The following is a 22,326-nucleotide window of genomic DNA, read 5'->3' on the forward strand; positions in this document are numbered from 1 at the left end:
TAGCATTGTTGGGGGTCCTCTAAGGAGCCCCTAAAGTGCAAGGAATCATACTTCCAATGCTTGCATTGGAGTATGGTTCCGACATGTTTGATACCAAACATGCCCAGGTTCGGAGTTACCATTATGCAGCTGGACATAGGTAGTGACCTACATCCAGTACATACATAAAATGGTGTCCCCGCACTCATGAAGTCCAGTAAAATGGTGCTGGAGTTTGTGGGGCACCTCTGCTAGTGCAGGGGTGCCCTCACACACAGGTACCTGCACCCTGCCCTCTGGGCTTAGAGGGCCTACCACTGGGGGTGACTTACAGTGACCTGAAATAAAACCGGGTGCGTGCACCTGGTTAACGCAGACTGCAAAGGCAGGCCTGTAGAACCCTTTGCCTGGGCTCCCTATGGGTGGCAGAATACCTGCTGCAGCCCATAGGGATCCCCTGGAACCCCAATGCCCTGGGTACCTAGGTACCATATACTAGAAACTTACATGGGGGCACTGGTATGGCAATTTGGGTAGAAAAGGTTACCAACAACCACATTTAGAGGGGACAGCACAGTCACTGGGATCCTTGTTAGCAGGATCCCAGTGAACACAGTCAAATACACTGACAAACAGGCCAAATGGGGATGGGGTGGGGGTGGAAGCAAGCTAGAAAGAGGCTACTTTCCTATACTGACTACCTCCACTGGATTTACAATTATACCAGAACCATACTTGTGTATATTTTAGTGAACTAAGCTTATTTTGTTTAAATGTAAATATGTTTGTAAATATGCAAATCGATCCCTGTGTAGACATAAGCAAGCATATGTCAGTAGCTCCCACAATTACCTGAGTCTACTGAAAAGATGCCAGGCTGGCATGCATGTTTTTAGAGTGCCTGACCTGTGTTGGACACATTGTGACCGGCGGTCAAGTGACTTTTGGGGTGACAGAGATGAAATGTAAGTTTTTTTTAAACAAACTTTGGCAAGTCAATCATTTTGTTGTTGGTAAACTGGAGCAATGGTTCCATTTTAATTTTACTTTATTTCTGAGACTATTTCTAAAATACATATATATAAAAATGTCACCCCCCCTTAATGCGATGATCACATGCTTGCAATACAGAAATACAATTGAAAAGAAAATACCAGCCATTGCATGTCATTTTAATAGGATAGTTAGTGTGCTTCCAAGCAGACGGGTGTTTCTAGAACAGGAATAGCGATCCTTTTTATATTTAATGCACATGACAGGAAAATGTGATTCTCAGTGTTGCAAATAAAGGGTACTATTGGCTTTAATGCATTTCATTGAAAACATAGTTCAACACAAAAGAATGACTAAAACACTGAAAAGGGAAAAGAATGGGAAGGAAAAAAGTATCGAAGAGCACTTCTTTTCAGGCAGATGTGCACATGAAATCAAGAACAATTGAAAGTTTTTATCACTCATAGTGCAAAAGAATGGGGATGATCAGTTGTTCCATGTTGTATGGAGTGGTGGGCGGAAGCCAAAAGTGAATGACAGTTGATAAGACTAATGGTTGAGGATGGGTAATCTCAAGATCCTCTTTGTATGTATAAATATTTCCTCTCTCTCTCTCTCTCTCTCTCTATATGGGTGTGCTTTTCAGCATCAGTTTAGTCAGATAATTCAGATAACTAAAGATGGTTCTAGGCCAGACCTAAAAAGTGTTCAAAAGTTCAACATATGGGAGAGGAGTGCAGGAGACGCTGCTAGCCTAGGCTTCCATTATGCCTCGATTTGACCCTGGGTAAGAGTAGTATTGTAGGAACACTTTCCCACTTCAGAGGCACAACAGTCTGGTTTACTATTTCATGTGGGTTGCTCATTTCACAAACTAAAATAGCAGTTTTTTCCATGCTGAATACTTAATTTCAACACCATTAAAATCGTGGTGTAAGAATATGGAGGACTGAATATTGAGGGATAAAATATTTAAAGGTAAGTGCATATAAGAAAGTATAGAGTTACCATTCCTAACTTCACACCTATGTACTTGCAGATATTTGTACCACATAGGTACATATATGTGGAGTTCGGTATAGAAAATCTAGACACACTTACCTGTCAATATTTATTTTCAAAAATTTGTCTTAGATATTCTGATCAACTGATATTGTCGGTTCAATATTCAGTGGCCTACCATTGCAGAGTAAACTAGTGACAGTTTTGCAGTTTGTGTGTATGTTGGCTATGAATAAGTAGGGACGGTTCCCCTGCTAAGGTGGAGGAGCCTTGCTCCACTGGATTGCGGGGAAAGGAAAAATAAAATGATAATAACGTTACTTTAATATCATTTTATTTTTCCTGGGACAATGGGCGTGGCGAGGCTGGGCTAGAGGGAGGGGGGCTGGAGGAGGGCTATGTGCACACAAAGTGCTCATGTCTGTTTGGCTGGCCATGTTGGGCTGACCAAAAAGACATGCACACTTTGCATGTTCTCTACCCACCTGTATAGCACACCTGAGTGGAGAGCATGCCAAGGCTATAATTCCTAGTCTGAGTGGCGAAGCAGGCCTCGCCAGACCAATCACGACGCTGCTGTTGCTCTTGACAGCGGCATCGTGATTGGCTCGGAGCCTGGGAACAGGAAGAGGAGGGAAGGTAGACGAACGCATCGCCCCCACAGGTGAGCTTTTTGGAGAAAAAAATTCCCTGCCATTTCACCCCCTCCCCACACTCTTGGTTCACCCCACCCCACCATCCCCGTTGAGTGGCAGCCGCAACTGTGAATATGTCCACGCAGGAAGTTTTGAAAGTTCTAAACGGGATAGTGCGTCAAGAATGAGAGAACTTTAGGTGAATTTTGAAGGTAAAACATGCATTTTATTAGTGTGAACACTTAGTAACAATATACAACACCGAGGGATACAACATAAGCATTTGTTGCACATATGCTTCTCTCTTCGCAGAGGCTCCCCAATGCATGGGCCATTTTGAGCACTTCGCCTCTGTGTATCTATTTAGCAAGTTAGAAATCAGTCAAGAATATATTACTTTTGCAGCGCATTGCCCAAGTCGTGTTACTTTGTTGCAAATAGAGATTAACAGACACAAAAAGTATAACCACTGCAGCCCATCCATAGTAGACGTTCGGTACAGATTATGTATCCTCGTCAGCACATTACTCAAAATGAGCTTCAAGTAAACAAGCAAATTAAACAGTAATATACAACCAGGAGATAATTGGAATTCTCAGAGCAACAAAAATACCCAATAAATTTAGACTCAAATTACTGGCAACTGGCACAAACGATAAACTTTATTTACATTGTGGTATTCAGTGACCTCATTGCAATGAACCTCCCAGCTGCCAGTAATGTGACCTCACATTTACTGGGACATTTTGTGCTTAGTGTGTGCGGAGTGTCAAGGTCAAAGACATAGTCATTTATGGTGATGTACGGCACAGCCAGCTCCACAAGGCCCCCGGGAGCATGCTCTCTCCGCGCCTGCCTGTGCTGTTCATCTGTTGGGCGGAAGGTCATTATAGCCGGCGCGGGTTTCCTGGGCATGGCACCACCACAGGCTCTTAGGGACTTGTAATCATTGAATGATGGTGCCACTTCTTGGCGCCAAGCCTTGCTTGCATAGGGAAGGGAAGCTTCTTACTCAAAGAAGGTCAACAGCTTGTGGTGGCTGCAATTCTCACAGTGAGCAAAGCTTGATACATTGCCTGATGCGTGCAACCCCTGAGGCAGTGCCTGACTCTAGAGCACAGCTTTCACCTCACAGCCACCAGGGAACTGGAACAGCACATCCATTAGGCCTGCAAGAATTGTCAGACCTTCCTGGAAATTGTCAAACCTGACCAATGAGTGTTTATAAAAAGAAACAGGCCGCTAGGTTCAAGAGCACTCTTGATGAGAGCGCTCAGAGTTAGCGGATTGTGCAAGATGTCTTTCATAATGCCTGCAGGGAAATTTGGGTGATTACGTTTTATCCAACTGTATTCATTTAACATCTTGTATTGCTGTTCTGCTAATTAGTCACCGTGCAGTATTAGAGGAAGTGGCTTCAACGAGCGATGACAATATTTTCTTACATTAGGCCCTGTAAATGGAAGACTGAACAGGCTTTGAAAGCAGCTATACAGAGACAGAGCAAACACACATTATCATGCTTCTGAATGAAGGCCCGACCTTGGGCAGGGTTTTACCATGTAACATACGTGCTTTGTTACAGCTTAATAGCGGTATTTGAGAAATACAGTAACTTTACTCTTTTTTTACCCTGTACAGGCGGCCCAGCTTAGTTAGGATTGTCAGGTCACATTGTTAAACCAGGGACGTTTGCATACCATCTTGTGGTGTTTATATACTGCACATGTGTGCCTCGTTAACGCAAACCCTAACTTCAATAACTTCGCCTAAACCCCACCCATGTGATACACCCAAAATGTCTCCCATATCTCTTTGGTGTACATTCACATGTGTCGGTAAGTGATTGCCACCTGGTTTACATGGGACGCAACCCAAGACAACTCCCCAGTTGAACATGTGGGCCTCTGCATACTTTTTCATGATACTAGGCAAAGGCCATACATAGGGCCACTGCAATAATGCGATTCTTCAGCTTTTTTTGCATAATTATAGATTTGCAGCTTTTGCCACATAATCCATCATCTGCTGCCTAATCTATAGATTTTAACAAAAAAAAGTTTCTAGCGCAGACAGTTGAAATGTTACTAAAAATGTGGCGATGTGTTTGCATGCAGTGAAATGCTCTTCACCAAGGTTAACTGGTCATCTTTCAGTTGCTTATTACTGTATTTGGTTGTTAAACGTGTAATAATGATATAAAAAATGTGCTCAGACAAAATTACTATGTGTAAAAATAAAAAAATAGTAAAGTAATACTAGCAAAACATGTGCCACATTATGCACCATAATCTGCCTTTTCATTGCAGCAAAATTAGTCAATCCTGTCGCATAAACTGGTGCTCCCCTTCTGCATAATTCCAGTGGCGCTAGTCATACATCTCTCTTTCAACAAAAAAACCTTTTATCTCTTTTTACTACAACTTGACCTCGCAATATCAGCATCAGTTAAACTTGCATTGAATAAATCTGTGGCCATTAAATACTAATATCTATTTTCGTACATATTATTGCATGTAGCCATACATATTTCGTTTTTTTTAGTCAAATTTAAACTGAAATGGTTCTGTTTTGTAGTTTATAAAAAAAACGTAATTATATTGATCACTTCATGTGCCATTGTTTGAACTGTAACAAAGAATATTTCAAATTTTTAAATAAAGCTGAACAGAATTGAAACAACAGGGCTCCCGAGTCCAGATTCCTGTGATATACATGGTTGGGTTAATTTTGAAGTGATATACATGGTCCTATGATTTCTTCTTTTTTTGATACATATGAAGAGAGAACCATCCATTACTCCACCTTCTAGTCACACTTCCCCCTCTCGTGCCCATCACTCTTTCCGGTCTCCCTTTTTTTGTAGTTCTTTAAACCTGAGTTTGAGGTATGGAGATGTGTCTAGATATGAGGAGGGTATTGAGGAAAATTTTCAAAATTGTGAAGAAGATTCTTCTGAGTAGATTTGAACCGTGAAAACCATAACACTATGGACGAAGATTTGAATCTTCTCGGACGTACTTTTAGTTGTTTTTTTCTTATTCACAAGCATTCTCAGTAGATCACTTGGAACACCTAGAAGGCTACACCAGGCACAGGCTTCCAGGCGTCCTATAGGCAATGTCATGTCATGCCCATTTCCCAAGGGCTCCTATTGCACGCTGTATAGAATTCAGCACAGAGGGAATTGGAACTTCCTGTGCAAATGCACTTTTCTTTCCACTGAAAAAAAACTATTTCCCATGAAGAGAACCCTTTCCATACATTCCCAACACGTGTCAGGCGTATCAATGCTCGTCACACCCTAGATGACGTAATACATGTCTGACCATTTGCAGAAGTGACTTCATCATCATTATCATCATTTAACTTTATTTCGGTAAGTAAAAAACATACCATAAAAATACAGTGCAGACAATAACAGTTGAAATTAAAATACACTAAAAGTACATGCACAGTAGAGAATTAAAAAATACAAGAGGGTTAAAATCCAACCAAAGTATCAAAGATGAGTCTCTTAACAATAAGGGGGTCCCCTCAACAAGGGGCCACTACCCAGGGTCCATAAATACTCGATAATATAGTAAAAAAATAGCTTTGTGCTAAGAGGAAAAATATAAAACCAGTCATCACGAGTCAATAAATATGCATAAATAAGTATAAAAATTAACTACCCTATATTTTTCTTTAAAATTACTAATCTAAGGCGCCAGATTGCTTCGAGAAATTTTGCCACTGGAAAAACTACTTGGACAGATGGATCAGATTTTAAAATTCTCTCAGCATGGAGATGAGACCTGACACCTATAGATTTACAAAGCGGGATAATCCAAAGGGCTCTTTGTTTGAGGTATGCATGACAGTAAAAAAAAACATGTGAAAAAGACTCTTCACTCTTACAACCCATCGGGCAAAACTTGGATCTGTTAGTGGAACTAGGCCAATTGTGCGTCAAAGAACATAAAGGGAGGGACCCTACTCTAAATCTAACAAAAAGAGCTCGTGCTAATGGAGATAGTGCGATGTCCATGAAGGGCTGGAGTTCGTAATGGCATTTGATTGATAAGAACTTGTCCGACATAGACAGCAGGACAGTCTTAGCAAATTGCATAGTCTGAACGTTGTGCCAAAAAGCATCCTTCAGTGACTGTGCAGCATTTTTGGGAATGGGGGATGGGTCCAGCCAGTAGGACCCTAGACCAAGGTGAGTTAAAAACTGTTTAACATAAGCACACCATTTGGTTTTGATGATAGTGTTATGACCCACCAAGTATAGAAGCCCGCAGCGAAATGGAGATAGGGCATCTGTTGACCAAAGCCGAATCCAAAATAGCAAGGGACTTAAAGCAGCAATCTGCGAAATAGAAAAAAGGTTTAGATCCATTCGAATGGGCAGAGATGGAGTACTGGAGGGAACCTTGAGCAACATTTTCAGAAATTGGTTTTCTGCCCTTGCCAAGTTACCCAGACTACAATGACCCCAGAGTTCGGCACCATAAAGCCCCCCCCCCAGCTTGAGATTTGTATATTTCAAGGGCAGGAGACATTGCAAATTTGAGAGATCTAGAAGCAAATCTAACAATGACGCCCGCCCTTTGCTTCAAGCACAGCAAGGATTTCTGGCTCTGAGCATGCCAATGATGCGACTCTTCCAATTTGATGCCCAGGTAATCGAAAGTGCCCACTCTTTCCAGGGGAACACCTTCTAAGTACACCGGCCTCTTCATTCTGCACCTATTGTCCCCAAAGACCATATATTTAGTTTTTGCTGAGTTAATTTCCAACCCGTGGTCCTTGCAGAAGTCCGTAAAACGGGAGAGCAATCTTGAGAGGCCCATTGCAGTTCGTGAAAGTACCAGGGTGTCATCGGCAAACAAAAGGCAAGGGAACTTTTGCCCACCCTGACTTGGAGTGTCACCATAAGGATCTAAAAGATATGGAATACATGCATTAATGAACAGTAAAAATAAGGTAGGCGCCAGAACACACCCCTGCCTCACACCGCGGGCTGTAGGAAAAGCTGAGGACAAATCACCAGCCGAACCCCAACGAACTCTGGCATAATTATCAGATTAAAGATCTTTAATAATGTTAATCACAGAGCCCGGAATTCCAGTGGAGCTCAGGACCTCCCAGAGCTTGGCACGCAGGACAAGGTCAAACCCAGATTTCAGATCAACAAAGGCCACAAATAAGTGGCCTCGGTCTGCGTCTACGATCTTCCACTTGATGGTAGTAAATCGGAAGATCTGGTCGATGGTGCTGACCTTGTCCCTAAATCCAGCCTGTAGATGGCTTAAAACCTGGTTTTTCGTTATCCAGTACTTTAGTCTGGCTAGGAGCTGGAAGGAGAATTTTTTTTGCAGGTTATCTAATAGACTAATGGGTCTATAATTCCCTTGTCTCCTTTACTGTGAATGGGAACAATAATTGCCACCTTCCACGAGTCCGGATAAGAGCGAGTTGTCAGGACGCTATTCGAAACCCTGTTGATGTACCGGGTCCATACGGATAAGTCTGATTTATACAAATCCGAAGGGATGCCGTCTAGACCAGGAGCCTTCCCTATTTTTTGGGCACAAATAGCCAGCTCTGTTTCTTTTAATGTAAAAGGCGGAACAGCAGAAAGGCACGATAAAAGATTAGAAGTAGTGTTGTCCAGATCCGGGCAGGACCCATACAGATCCCCAAAATGAGAGAGCCAGGTTTCTGCATCAATGTGACACTCCGGAGTGGATAAAAGAGCAGGGTCTCTGCGAGAAACCAGAGACCAAAAAAGTTTGATATCACGAGCACTAGCCGCCTCCGCCAAGCATTTCCATAGATTTTCCTCATGTTTAAGTTTAGATAACTTACAAGTAGAAACGTAGTTTCGTCTCGCTTGTATAATGGCATCCCTGATCTTTGACTCTAAGGCTTTGGACAGAAGGCTCTTGGCCTCCCGACACTCCTTATCAAACCATTTGCAATTTGGTACAGGAGGTTTCTTATGTATTGAAGGAGTTTTGGTAAAAAGCTCCTTGAGGTCCGCAAAAAGAGCCTCATGGGAAGACATGACTTCTGAGGGAGAGAATACAGTAAAACCATCGACAAGGTGGTGACAGGAAACTAGGGCGCAAAGCTTGTCGCTAAGCTGAGTGGATTTCGAAAACGAAGACCATCTCACCGCACGCCTATTGCTGGATAATTCCAGTGGAACTTTAGAAGCGTCCAAGGCAGAATGGGGAGCGTGCCCTTTAAAAAGCGTTGCGTTGTATACAATTTGTAAGGGGGCGTGATCACTGGTACACCTCGAACCTACCTCCACATCAATTATGGAATGCCAGACTCGTAAATCAAGAATGACGTAATACAGAGTACTGGTATAAGAGCCTCTAAAGAAGGTAGGTTTGGCAGGGTTGTCATTTGGGAATCGGCCATTTCCAAAACGGAGGCCATATGTGACTGCAAGGTCTATTATCTGCAGCGCCCTAGGGGGAGGGATACAAGATACTGATTGGGATGAGAGTGGGGGGACGTTCCACACTTCATCTTCAGCCTGGATAGACTCAGCAAAAGCTGAGTCAAATTCAATTTGGGCATTAAAATCGCCTGCAATAATGACATGATATCTCGAATGGGAGTCAGATAGAAGGTTGTGCAAAAGGTGGATAATATCAGACTGAAGATTAGAAGGACCTGGTCTATTATATATGTTGATACATATTAAGGGAACACCTAAAATTGGCCATATTACTGTTGATAGAATATCACAGGAATCAACAGCAATTTCCTTAACCCTGCCCACCTCAGTCAACTTGACCCAAGTACATAGACCCCCAATCGCCCTTCCCCAGAAGATTGGGTTGCCTTTTTAGTAAAACAGCAATAACCTTGCCTATACACACAGTCCTTGGACCAGGTTTCCTGGAACATGCATATGGAAAAAGAATCAACATAGGACCCCCACTCTGGGTCAGTTAATTTGCTCTTAATACCAGCTACGTTCCAAGACAGTAGTTTCCCTGGTGCAGTACTGCAACCCAGCTTACACAGGTCAACATCAAAAGGTGGATTGGGGATTGCATTGATAGTGCAAAGTGGGGCCCCTAAAGTGTTGACCCCCATGACCAGTGGAGATCCTAGGGGAGGCACTTCCTGATAATGTGGAGCACAGGGTTTGCCAGAAGAATAATGGCGTAGTCAGTCCACATCAGATGTATCCCCTGGACAAATAGGATCTCGGATGTTAAGAGCTTTAATGTTACGAACCATAGCAGCCCCATCACTAAAAAAAGGCAACAAACCAGCGGGCGCAACAGGAGCAGGAACATTACAAGGAATGGTCGTAGCCCTAGAAGGGCAGGAGAATGAGGTCTTGTCATCCATAACGGGCAAGCTTTCTCTGAAAAAAATATCTAGATCCATTCTTGGTGGATTATGAGCTTCCATCTGCAAAAGCACCTTAACTAAAGCGGGATTAGCAAGATTGAGTTTGATGGTATCCCGCCCCCCAGGGCAACCTCGAACACGTGAAGCAAAGACAATGTCGGCATGAATAATAGAGCCGCAGCCTCTGTTGTGGCGAATCCAATACGACACTTTGTTAATAAGAGAGGAAGTATCTTCCCTCTTGTGAGGTGTAAGTTGGGGTACATTGCACATGTCAATACAGTTTTGGTCAGACACAAATATAGAGTGGGCCCTAGGATAATCAGAGCTAAGAGGGGCTGGAACTAAGATTGAATGGTTTCTGTGATAAGGTCTACAACTAAGATCCTTGTCAACTTCTCGTGGCGGTGGCAAGACTAATGGCAGAGGAGCAGGAGCCGAAGAAGGGACAACTTGTGCTGAAGCTGGGGGCGAAGTGCACTGGGGGGTTGGTTCGGGTTTTTTTAGAAGTTTTAAAACATCGAACAGTAAACTCTTCAATTCCCCAACTTCACGTTTCAGACTGGACACCAGTGTTAAAACATCTTCACTAGGAGGATCACAGTTGGAGTTAGAGACTACAGAAGGCAAAGGCTGGTTAACATCCTTCAATTCTGGGAAGGCCAAAACAGAAAATCGGTTTGCGCAAGAAATCCCATTGGGGAAGGAGTCGGAAGGAGCAACCTCCAGATTGGAACGGGATCGAGGATGAGGAGAGGGGCTGACCAAACAAGGCAAGGGGGAGGAAGCGGGCCGGAGGCCAAGGTTTTCAAAGACTGAACATCGGAGGATTTATTAGGACCTGTTGTCAAAAACGGGAGCAAAGATCCAGATTTCAATCTCTTTCCGACGTTGCCCTCTTTTTCCTTAAGAATAGATTCCACTTCCTCAATTAAGTTATCAATTTTTCTGGAGACACAATTAGAGTGGATTTGCGTTTCTCTGTTGGATTTAGAAGATTTAGACTTAATTGAGGCTGGATCAGGACTAGAGCGTACCTTACGCTTTCCCATGTTGGAGAAAAAAGGAAAGGCTCACTCAATACCACTGGCAGCACAAAAAACTAAAATTAAGAGGTGTGGCCCAGCCCGGCCTCCTCCAGTCTCAGACGGGCACAGGACGGGCCCGCCCTTGGCCCAGGCTTCACCCGGGGTCGCCCGCGCGCGTCCCGCGAGCGGGAGCGCTGTTAAGTTTTTAAAGGGCTTCTGCCCTTTCCGGGTTGCAGCTCCTCCCTGGCCCCTGGCCCCCAGGTGAGGGAAATCTGAATGCAGAAGGCGAGTCCCGCGAGCCCGCGAGCGCTGTTAAGTTTTAAAAGGGCACCTGCCCTTTCCGGGTTGCAGCTCCTCCCTGGCCCCTGGCCCCCAGGTGAGGGAAATCTGAATGCAGAAGGCACGTCCCGCCAGCCCACGAGCGGGAGCGCTGTTAAGTTTTTAAAGGGCTCCTGCCCTTTCCGGGTTGCAGCTCCTCCCTGGCCCCTGGCCCCCAGGTGAGGGAAATCTGAATGCAGAAGGCGCGTCCCGCGAACGGGAGCGCTGTTAAGTTTTTAAAGGGCTCCTGCCCTTTCCGGGTTGCAGCTCCTCCCTGGCCCCTGGCCCCCAGGTGAGGGAAATCTGAATGCAGAAGGCGCGTCCCGCAGAAGTGACTTAATAAGGATGTGATGGGCCTTAATACTACCATGGGCACCTGCCCACATGGTAGGCACAAAAAACGTCCATAATTGGGGTGCAATTGTTCCTTCACTGTCCTGGGCGCAATGCCACTGCACCTCCTGCATCAGTGATAGGCAGGTTCCTGTATTTCTTCATTTAAAAGCGGCATGGAGTGGTAGTAGTTGGCTTTCCCAGAATTTTCTTAATAGTCGTCAGTAAAAGTTGAGGTGAACACCTACACAGCTGTACTTTTGTGGGCATTTCCAAACGTATGCAAGCCTTTCACACTCTTCTAAGCTTACACATGAATGATAGAGATGTAAGCACTGAATAAAGGACCAAACCCTCCATGAACTTCCCCAGGTTTCTTACGGTGAGTACAGGAAAAGAAGGGTTCGCACTGAAAAATATTTCCATGTGAATATCAAATAATTTCATGTGTTCAAGAACTCAGGGGGAGCTTGCACATATCCGTGCGAGTTTAGTGAATCGGAGAAGCAGTTATAATTCCCCACAATGCGTACCTCACACACCCAGAGATTACTACTGTTTTGGTGTATCAGCCCCAAGTCTTGTGTGTAGGATTTTGCTCACGGTACAACAGCACAGTAGAGCAATGGCTAAAGTATCAGGGCTATGCTGGGTAGCCGTAGTGATCCCACCACACATGGAGGTACATCCATGCATTGTTGAAACCATTAATGCATGTGCTTGGCTGACCCACAGAGGACTGGGAAATTGGGTGAGTTTTGAAGATTTCTCTAATTCAGATTTGGATGAGTAGAGAAGTTATGCAGTTTAGTAAGTTACGCGTACATTGGCCACAGAGCACTTGTCTTACAAGCCTTCGTGTTTAGAGCATTTTATGAGGGAAACATTAGTGTTGGCTTAGTGTGTCAGTGAGCACGGTGAGATAAAACATGGTCCACTCACTAAAAGGTGCATAGACCCCGCCAGAAACAGCAGTTTTAGTACCCAGAAATGAAGCTGCTTGCCAGACACCAATCATGTGAAGCATAGTTTAAACCCATCTGCATCCCTTATTTCATAGTTTGACATTTTCAGTGTGATATAAAGTATTCTATGTGGTATGAATTGCCTAATAGATTGTTTTATTTTTTTATTTTAGAGCACTTACCCCACCAAGTTGGCCAAATGCTTCATTCTAAACAGCTCTAAGAAATAAAAAATTGTTTTTAAACACAACACAATCAGTAAATTACATAAACAATGCTTTCATATTCCTTTTAGAAAATGAGCAAAAACAACAAAAAAAACAATGGGTTGTCACGCCGAGAAGCCATGTTTCATGACTCGCCTGGGCTTAAATCCTTTTGGGAGAAAAGGATTGAAAAGCATTCAGTGTTAATCCAAGGAGAAGATTTCAGGAACAACAAAAGTGCCCTTAACAAGTAAGTTCATCTGTGTGCCTTTTGTTTACAAAATCACATTTTAGGTCTGGTGTTATCTAGACCTTTTGATTTTACTAATATTATATGTAATATACTTACTAATAGAGGCTTCCAGCCAACCTTGGTGTGGTATTGTGTCATTCTCATTTTAGTTCTGCCCCTACAGCATACATCATTCATCAAGGGGAAATAGTTCGTTAAACTTCAGCCATTGGCAAAATTCACAGTGACAATAACTGATCCCTGCTCCTAACCCCTACTTAGATTGCTGCACCCTCTCCTGATTTCAAGTTTATCCAAAGTACTTATGTATTAATCCTGGTGTAAGTTATGTCATCGCCCACTTCTGACTATCCATTTATCACTTTGGCCTCTAATTAGACTTTGGCAGAGTGATGGAGTAACTTCCCTCCACTTAGGTCCCACATTCCGGCTGCCGGTTACAAGGTTAGAGCCATAGATGGGGAAACTGGAAATCAGATAACCATATTCACCCCTGCCCCCATTCCATCAAACACCCACCAAGTCAGATCTAAATGGTGGTACTCAACAACACCTGATTCTGAGTTATCTATGCTTGGAGAAAGGAAGATAGTGAACATGTGGACCATACCTGCTTACAACAGGCAGCCTCAAGAATTAACTTTCAGGTCTAAATGGCTTACTCTCTACCAAGCTATAACAAATATATGTCAATAATAAAATGAAAATACAAAGTTACTATGTGTAAACCTTAGCACCTCATATAGTGACTGCAAAGTATTTGCAACTTTTTGCCCAGAGAGCCTATATCCTCCCATTGACTAGCGATGACCTAGAGAAATATATCCGGACTGCTCTGCATGGCCTTTACATTTTTCAGTTTCTTACTGCTGAACTATCTAAAAATAACTCATAATCTGCACATCTGTTTATGCGATAGCAATATCTCTTTACCACACAGTATCAGGTGGGGTTTCCCGCAGAATTGGGAATAACGTGCCGTAATTTTGTTTGTGACTGACGTCATGGCATGGTATACCCATGTGCATGCTGTTTTGATCCCATTAATAATAATCATGTGCAAACACTGTTTGCGCCCCATTTTAGAGTTGGAGCAGCAGTCAGAAGGCCACCAATGTCTGTAATTTTCATCTAGTTTTTCTCTGGGGCCAAATCACAGAGCGAAGCTGAGACTCTCCACTTGCTCTTTGCACAGCCTACTCCAGTTGACCCACGTCTTTTAGTGCCAACTATTTGCTGAAGCCATTCTTTCTCCTGTATTCTGGTTGCTGTCAGTGGGTAATTGAAACTTTGGATATGAGACTATGGCCCATATTTAAGAAAAAGTGGCGCATCAGAGCTGATGCACCACTTTTTCAGCACCCCCCTCTACCGGCACACAACGGTGGTTGTTAGCACAATAGCGTCAAAATGTTTGACGCTATTGATGTGCTTTACTACACTAGCAGCAAAAATGTTGAGCATAGTGTAGCAAAGTGCAAGGAGGCCCATAGGTGTTTAAGGGAGCGTCATTTTAACGCCTGCTCTGAGCAGGCATTAAAAATGATGCCAAAAATGGCGCAGTGAAATTTAACAGATTTCACTGTGCCATTTTTTACATAATTTTTATATTGCGGGCCTCCTAGTGCCGGGAACATAATGTCTGGCCCAGGCATAATGTGGCGCACAGGTTTACAAAGTGGCACAATGCATGCATTGCACCGCTTTGTAAATATGGAGCAGGGAAAAAGCCACTTTAGCGCCGTCTTAGCATAAAAAAAATGATGCTATGGCGGAGCTAAGTTGGCACTAGGGGCTCTTAAATATGACCGAGATTTAAGAAAAATGGTGCTTCACATGGTGAAATGCACTTTTCCTGCGCCCCTCTAACACCACAGTATGTGTGCCGTATTTAAGATATGCGCACCATGGCAGTATTAAGAACAATAGCATCAAAATTCTTTATGCTATTGTGGCACTTTCCTCCACTTACGTAAAAAATTCTGACGCTAGTGGAGCAAAGTGCAAGGAGGCCCATTGCTTCTTATGGGTGTGTCCTTTTAACACATGCTTTTAGCAGGTGTTAAAACATGATGCCAAAAATGGCGCAATGAAATCTTGAAGATTTCATTCCATCATTTTTGTGGGCCTCCTTGCACTGGAATTCCCCCTTTGCATACAGTATGCATGATGCATGCATAATGTGGCGCAAAGGGTTGCGCAGTGGCGCAATGCATGCCTTGCACCACTTTGTAGATATGACGCAGCGCTTTTTTGCAATCTAACGCCACTTTAGCATCAGGCCATCCTTAAATTTGGGCCTCTGTCTTTCTGGAACTCACTCACACTCTATATACATTCAGAATAACACCTATCTGTTGCCTTCCATCAATAAGGATAAGGTAGGGATGGGCTGATCAGCTTGGCGGCAGATACAAACAAATAAACACACATATCTAATTTAGGGCCAGATGTAGCAATATACCAAATTGCGACTTGCAATTTGCGAGTCCCTGCGACTCGCAAATTGCAAGTCGCAATTTGGTATGCAGAAAGGTGTCTCAGACACCTTCTGCGAGTCGCTATGGGGTCGCAAAGACCCACCTCATTAATATTAATGAGGTGGGTCGCAATTTGCGCCCCCATAGCGACTCTTGGGCACTCACGGGGATGGAGGCCTGCTGGGAACAGCAGACCTCCATGTCCGTGACTGCTTTTAAATAAAGCAGTTTGTTTTTTCCCCAAGTGTAGCCCGTTTTCCTTAAAGGAAAACGAGCTGCACTTAGAAAAAAAAAACGAAACCTTTTGTTTCAGATTTTTTCAGGGCAGGCAGTGGTCCCTTGGACCACTGCCTGCTCTGAAAAAATATTTTTGGGTCCAGTCACAAAGGGGAAGGGGTCCCATTGGGACCCCTTCCCGTTTGCGAGTGGGTTACCATCCACTTCAAGTGGATGGTAACTGCGACTCCATTTGCGACCGCATACGCTACCACTGCGACTCGCAAATAGGAAGGGAACACCCCTTCCTATTTGCGACTCGGAAATGCATTTTGCGAGTCAGTTCAGACTCGCAAAATGCATTTCTACATTGCAAACACGCATTTGCGACTTTCGCTGTTTGCGAGTCGCAAAGTGTTTGCTACATCTGGCCCTTAGTGTCCTATAGTGTAGAAGTGCTCGACGTGTTGGTAGTGAATCATCTTGGGATACAGCATTTACCTTTCCTGTACAGTATTAACATATATCTAGCAGGCTCTGCAAGGCCATAGTCAAGATTATCCCACAGAAATTCAAGGTACATGTGAGATCCAGAAAGAAGTGCTCTGAGAGGAGTATAAAAACTGTGCATGCGGGTAATAATGAGTATGGCAGGGCAACTGCTTTTCACTGATTGGAAATTAGCTTTGTAACTGCTGAGATGATTTTTCTTCTCACACTTTAGTTTTGATAATTGCTTATTTTCCCCATTACATATCTGCTTTATTAACAAAAGAGATTTCTTTTTAACATAAATCACTTTGCTTTCTTGAGAAATCAATCTATTTTTTTCACCATTTGCTTTTACAGGTTAGCAAAATATGCAGAATTAGACTATTTCCCTTTTTTCCAGATTCATTTTGCGCAGCAGGAGTATCGTTTTTTGGCCAGTAACTCGTAGAAACATTCCCCAAATCATCGCTTACCTGCCTTTTAGCCTTTCTCTTTTTTTCCCAGATAACATCCCTATCGAGGTGCTTGCTGCTGATAAGAAATCTTGTTTAACTGATAAATGGTCACCAAATAACAGTTGCTAATCCAACAATTTGGGGTTGTAACATTTCATTTACAAGCGGAAAGCATAGCTTGTGCTACTGACCGATGGTGATGGGCACTCTCACTCATTTGTGTGGGCCCTGGCTTATTTTTCATCATTAAACCCACAGCACCAGGAGCAAGACAGGAAAACAGTGACAAAGGCAGAAAGCATTCTGTCTAGTACGATACCATCTCACGAGTTGTCTTGCAGGTGGTGTAAGAACTACTTTAGCTTTAGCTCAGAGAGGCCCCTATCTAGAGTAGAGAAGCCAAGTTCCCATGTTCATTTAAAAGTCAGACCGGGCTCATAAACAAATTCGTTAGTGGCACCGAGTCTGTGGGTTCCAATATTAGCCATTTTAAATGTTGTGGAAATAATCTCAACAATTAACAAATAAATCTATAAGATACATTGTAAGTCTGTGGGAAAAGTACAAAAGTTTGAGGTCTCTGTTTGCATTCGTGTAACATTAGGGAATGTCAGTAAATAATTCCATATTTTCTAGTTCATGTACAATAATCACTTCATTACCAATATCTACTTCAGGACCGTTGGGAAACTCTAACAATTATATATTTATTAATTTTCTTCAGTTGAAGAGATGCTTCATCCTAACTGGCGCTCTGGAAGATGTGGAATACTGACATTTATCATGAACTTGTAAAAAATGTGTAACTTCTCATGAAGCAGCTCGCAGACCAAAACCAATCAATATAGTGAAAGAGGTCCTATATGATGATTTCCTTGGACCTCATGATTGTGAAAACAATTGACACCTGGAATTTCAAGCACGTGACCCTCTTGGTGTATATCAGTGTCATAAAAAGGTACACTCAGATCGATGTAATGATACAAAGGCACAATCTAAAAATGTCAAGGGACGCACCCCTGAAAGGTCTAAGCAAATATTGGAGAATGTGTCTAGCACATAATGCACATCAGCATGCAGACAACACTGCAGGCATGTGGGTAATGAGTGGGCTGCCAGGAGGTGTTAAATTGGTTGCAGCGGTGGCGGTCAACTTCAGAAGGAAGCAGAAATCCTGGTTTGAGATCTTCTCCTCTGCGGCCAAATTTAAACCACTGTCTGACAGAATTATAGCAAAGCCCTATACTGACACACACACTTTGCATTTACTACATGCAATGAGTTTCTGACTTCCCACGCACGCATTGGCTCACTGGAAAACCATACAGAAAATGGCAGTTTTCAGATATTTTAAACATTTTCCATAAATATGACTTTTTCCTCCCACGCTGGGGCATGTCGGCAGCAGAGGTAAAATTAAACTTTAATATCTTCCTAGGCCTCAAGTGTCATTACATCAGGCATGTGTTGACTTTCTTTGGACCTGGGATGCCACAGCAGGTAAACCGGATGCAGTTCGAACTTCTGCTTTCAAAAAGACTGGTTTGAGAATTATTTAGACATTTCCCAGCAGATGACATTTACCTTCAGCCTTCATTGTGCAGATGCATACCCATGGCAAAGATCAACCCCTTTCTTCATTGAGAAGATACTACACATACATGAGTTTTCTGTGGGCTTTGCGTGCTCATCGACGCTAAACGTTGCAGAGTGCACACAGCTGTTTTCAATAGGTAATCCTGCCGAAAGCTTACTTGATGCTTCTGTCTTTCAGTGGCAGATTTTAAACATTCAACAACAAAGTAGCATATAAAATCAATACATTTTCAAATTCTACATACCCCAGACTGCATCTGGGTGGCAGACCTCACAGAGCTTGAGTGGCTCATCAAGAGACTGCACAGAATTGACTCGCATTAATGCAGGAGCAGTTTTTGACAAATACCTACCCACCTATGTATTTCCTTACATTTCTTAAGCAGCAGATATCAGGCATCTATGGTTTTCCAACAGGGTTGAGATGGCAAAAAGCACCAAACTGAATTCCGTGTTGATTACTGTTTCCAAAGGAAGTCAAGTAGAGCTTTGGGGTTTGTGTCCTTTGCTGGCAGATGCCATGCTTTGGCATAAATAAATATACAGATCTATGGCTCGTTGGTAGACCTCTCCCTCACTATTTGGCTAGCCAGGAAACCAACAAAATGCAGTTTTCAGAATCCTTGCAAAATTCACCAAAAGATGACAATACTTCAGGCTTTCTCATACAGGATTCGGTCCAAGGCAAAGATAGTGCCATGTATGTGTTTCCCTGTATCTTTTAAGCATAGCAATAAAAGAAATGCATATGGTTCAAATGGTTTCTTGTACTGAGAGCCACTAAAATGGAAGCCCTACATGTTGGCAATTGAAAAGAAAGTTGACTTGAAATGGCGTAATGTGGATGAGGGTTGGTGCTTGGTATGGCCCATTCATTGTATATCTCCAATCTGCCATTAGAAGAAGAGTTAGTTAAAGGACTAGATTGGCACTCAGGACCTCAAACATCACCCAGCCACATTAGCAACAAATCTGATGGTCAGGCGTATGAGAATACTTTCAATAACTTTGCTTTGTGGTGTCACCCAACTCTTGGGTTTGTTGCTTGGGTGGGTTATGGTGGGTGGAAGGTACGAGGGCCTATACTATCCCTGATGCTGCCCCTCCTCCCTTCCAAGCCCAGACTCACAACTGAAGATACGCAGGTGGGCATTGTCACAAGAGGAGCTTGGAGGTTCAAGTGCAGCTTCCCACCAGGCCTTCCCCTATCCACCCACCTACCCATTGGTAGAAAATGACCAGTGTGGTTCAGTAGAATCGTTTCCTAGAGCTTCCTGATATGTCAAACCTGAGCTCCCTCCCCTCTAATAACTACACTTCATTGTCATTTTCTATTAAGCACAGTTAACCTACAAATGATTCCCTTTGCCCTGTCAACTCATACGTTTCTAGTTACCAGTAACTCATTACTAGTGCCCTAAATGCTCATATCACTGATAATTTACAGTCAGCACATTATTCTGATTTTTCAGATGCCACTTAGGATTTACAGTTTCTAGTTATACAACATTTGTCTGTTTCCAGTAGGCAATGGCATGTATGCTGACAATTTTCCAGTGCCCAGTAAGCACGTTATTGCCTTATTCCATTTAGCACTCAATTCCCTGCTCCTAGTTTTGCATCACTGAGCGATCACAGACACCAAATATGTACTATTTACCAATAAGCATGCTCACTGTTGCCGTTGCCCAGCAGGCAATGTGAGTTTTCTCTGATGTCCAATGGGCAGCTATTGCAAGATGCCAGATTTCGAAAAAAAATGCCACTTAGCCTTATTTTGCTGTTGCTTCTTTTGGGGAGGGCTCGATAAAACACATGTTTTAGCCTTTCCCCTTGCAAGTCTTCCAGGTATGACAATAGGGATCGGTGGTAAGGTGAGCGACTTTCTTGCTAGGGTGGGGTAAAAATTGCACAGAGTGTGAGAAGGACTCAGTAGCTCCTTTCATTACCCTCCCAGCATCCTTCGTATCCTAGCATCCTGGGTACCACCCAACTCTTCAGTTTGGGGAAGAGCACCCTCTATCCTCCCTTCCACTGCCCCCACCCAAACCACTGCTCTCATCCCCTTCCTTCCCATCATCCATCCCTCCTATGACTTGTGATGCGTGTTCCCAACCTCTGATGTGGCCGTGCCCATCTTAGATCCTCAAAATCTGGGATTTGAAGTCAGTATCTGATGTATCTACTTACTAAACCATGCCATATAATCTGTGCTGTATTTCATTTCCTATTTCTCCAGTCATAACACTTGATATGGCATTGCATGTGTCTCCTAGGCAGTAGTAGAACGTCCTGGCACCTCATCAGGCAATAGTAGCAAATGAAAACTACATACATTGCTCGAAAAGTTATGGCTCGTGGTTTTATGGCTGGTGGTTGCTAGGGGTGTTGTTTGTGTTTGCTCATGGTAGTGTTTGTCCTTTTCTTGCAGGCTGAGGGAGGAGTGGAGTCAGAGACTGGAGAGCAGGATCCGCATGCTTGAAAGCATCCATTAAGAGAAGACAAAGCCTATTTACTCCTTATTAAATGCAGTGTCTACACCGGAACCTTGATTACCAGGAGCAATGCGCCTTCTATGCAACCCAGTCAAGGTTGAAACTGAAATACAATTTAGCAACTTGAGATTTTATTCAGGGAGATTATTGTACAAATAATAATAATAATAATAATAATATTAAAGTGTAGCACATTGTGAATAAGAGTAAAAAGAAGTACATAGATCTGCAACGCGAAGATGAGCCTTTGATTGCCACGGTCGAGTTATATGCCCAGTTTACCCATGGATTTACCCTTGGACTAGGGAAATAAAGAACGGGTAATCTTTTGTGGATGGCGAGCACGTTATGAGCCGACTATATGAGTGTACTGTAATAGGCGATTTATGGGAATGGCATCTGTGTCTGCATCTAAGGATGTTAGAATCCTGATTTCAGGCTGAATTGCACATTTCGAAGTCTGTGCTGAAGCGAGAGGAATCCACCTCAAAGCGACTTGATGTTGCAAGAGAAGAATTAAGAACGTTTGAATATTTGTCAGTGCAATAAAATGTGTTTAATGAAAGCGTGTACTCAATCATTTATTACATCGTTCCCAGAAATCTTAAATGTTTATTCATTATGAAATTTACTTGGAATATTATCTGAATGATGCTAAGTAAGTACTCAGCAGTGAATTCCCGAATGAAAACCTCCTCTTTCAGTATTATCACGCTGTAAAATCAGGATTACCACATGCTTGTTTGCGGGGGTGGGGAGCCATTGACAAGGTCATGTTTGTGGTGCTGGGCCCTGGAATAGTTCTAGAAACTGTGGGCCTCATTACAACCTTGGCTGGCGGCAACCGCCGCCCGCCAAGGTGTAACCGCTGTGCGGCCGCCAATGTGGCGCACTCCCGCCGTGCCCATTTTGACATCCCCGCTGGGCCGGCGGGGGGAAACAGAGTTTCCAGCAGCCGGCCCAGCGGGGATGTCGGCTGCAACAGGGAGCCGGCTCCTAATGGAGCCGGCGGTGATGCGCCGTGCAACGGGTGCAGCTGCACCCGTCGCACTTTTCACTGTCTGCTTTGCAGACAGTGAAAAGCAGTGTGGGGCTGTGCCAGGGGGCCCCTGCACTGCCCATGCCAAGTGCATGGGCAGAGCAGGGGCCCCTAGGAGCCCCGCGAATCCCCTTCCCGCCAAACTTTCCTTGGCGGTTCCTACCGCCATGGACAGGCTGGCGGGAAGGGGACTCGTAATCCCCTGGGCAGCACTGCAAGCAGCGCTGCCCTGGCAGATTAAAACCACCGGGATGACCGTAGCGGGAAACAGCCAGTCCCGGCGATACGGTCGTAATCTGGAAAATTGTACCGCCAGCCTGTTGGCGGTAAAATCGCCGAAACAGCCCTGGCGGTCTTTGACCGCCAGGGTTGTAATGAGGCCCTGTGTGTCCACGCACTTCAACAGATAAATAGCATGAGAAGAGAAAGCTAGCTTCGCTCATCAAATTAAAAACTGACAGCATCTAGGA

General features: G+C 43.7%; 1 long non-coding RNA gene across 1 annotated transcript in view; it reads left to right on the top strand.

The window, feature by feature from the left end:
* The window catches only part of LOC138284514 (uncharacterized), a 38,905-nt gene extending 17,523 nt beyond the window's left edge, over positions 1-21,382 (top strand). The window contains exons 2-3 of the long non-coding RNA XR_011201415.1: positions 12,920-13,080; positions 20,754-21,382. This is a non-coding gene — a long non-coding RNA (uncharacterized lncRNA). The remainder of the gene's footprint in view (positions 1-12,919; positions 13,081-20,753) is intronic.
* The last annotated feature ends 944 nt before the right edge of the window (positions 21,383-22,326 follow it).

This window comes from Pleurodeles waltl, chromosome 1_1 (genome assembly GCF_031143425.1).
Source record: "Pleurodeles waltl isolate 20211129_DDA chromosome 1_1, aPleWal1.hap1.20221129, whole genome shotgun sequence".
Lineage (NCBI taxonomy): Eukaryota > Metazoa > Chordata > Amphibia > Caudata > Salamandridae > Pleurodeles > Pleurodeles waltl.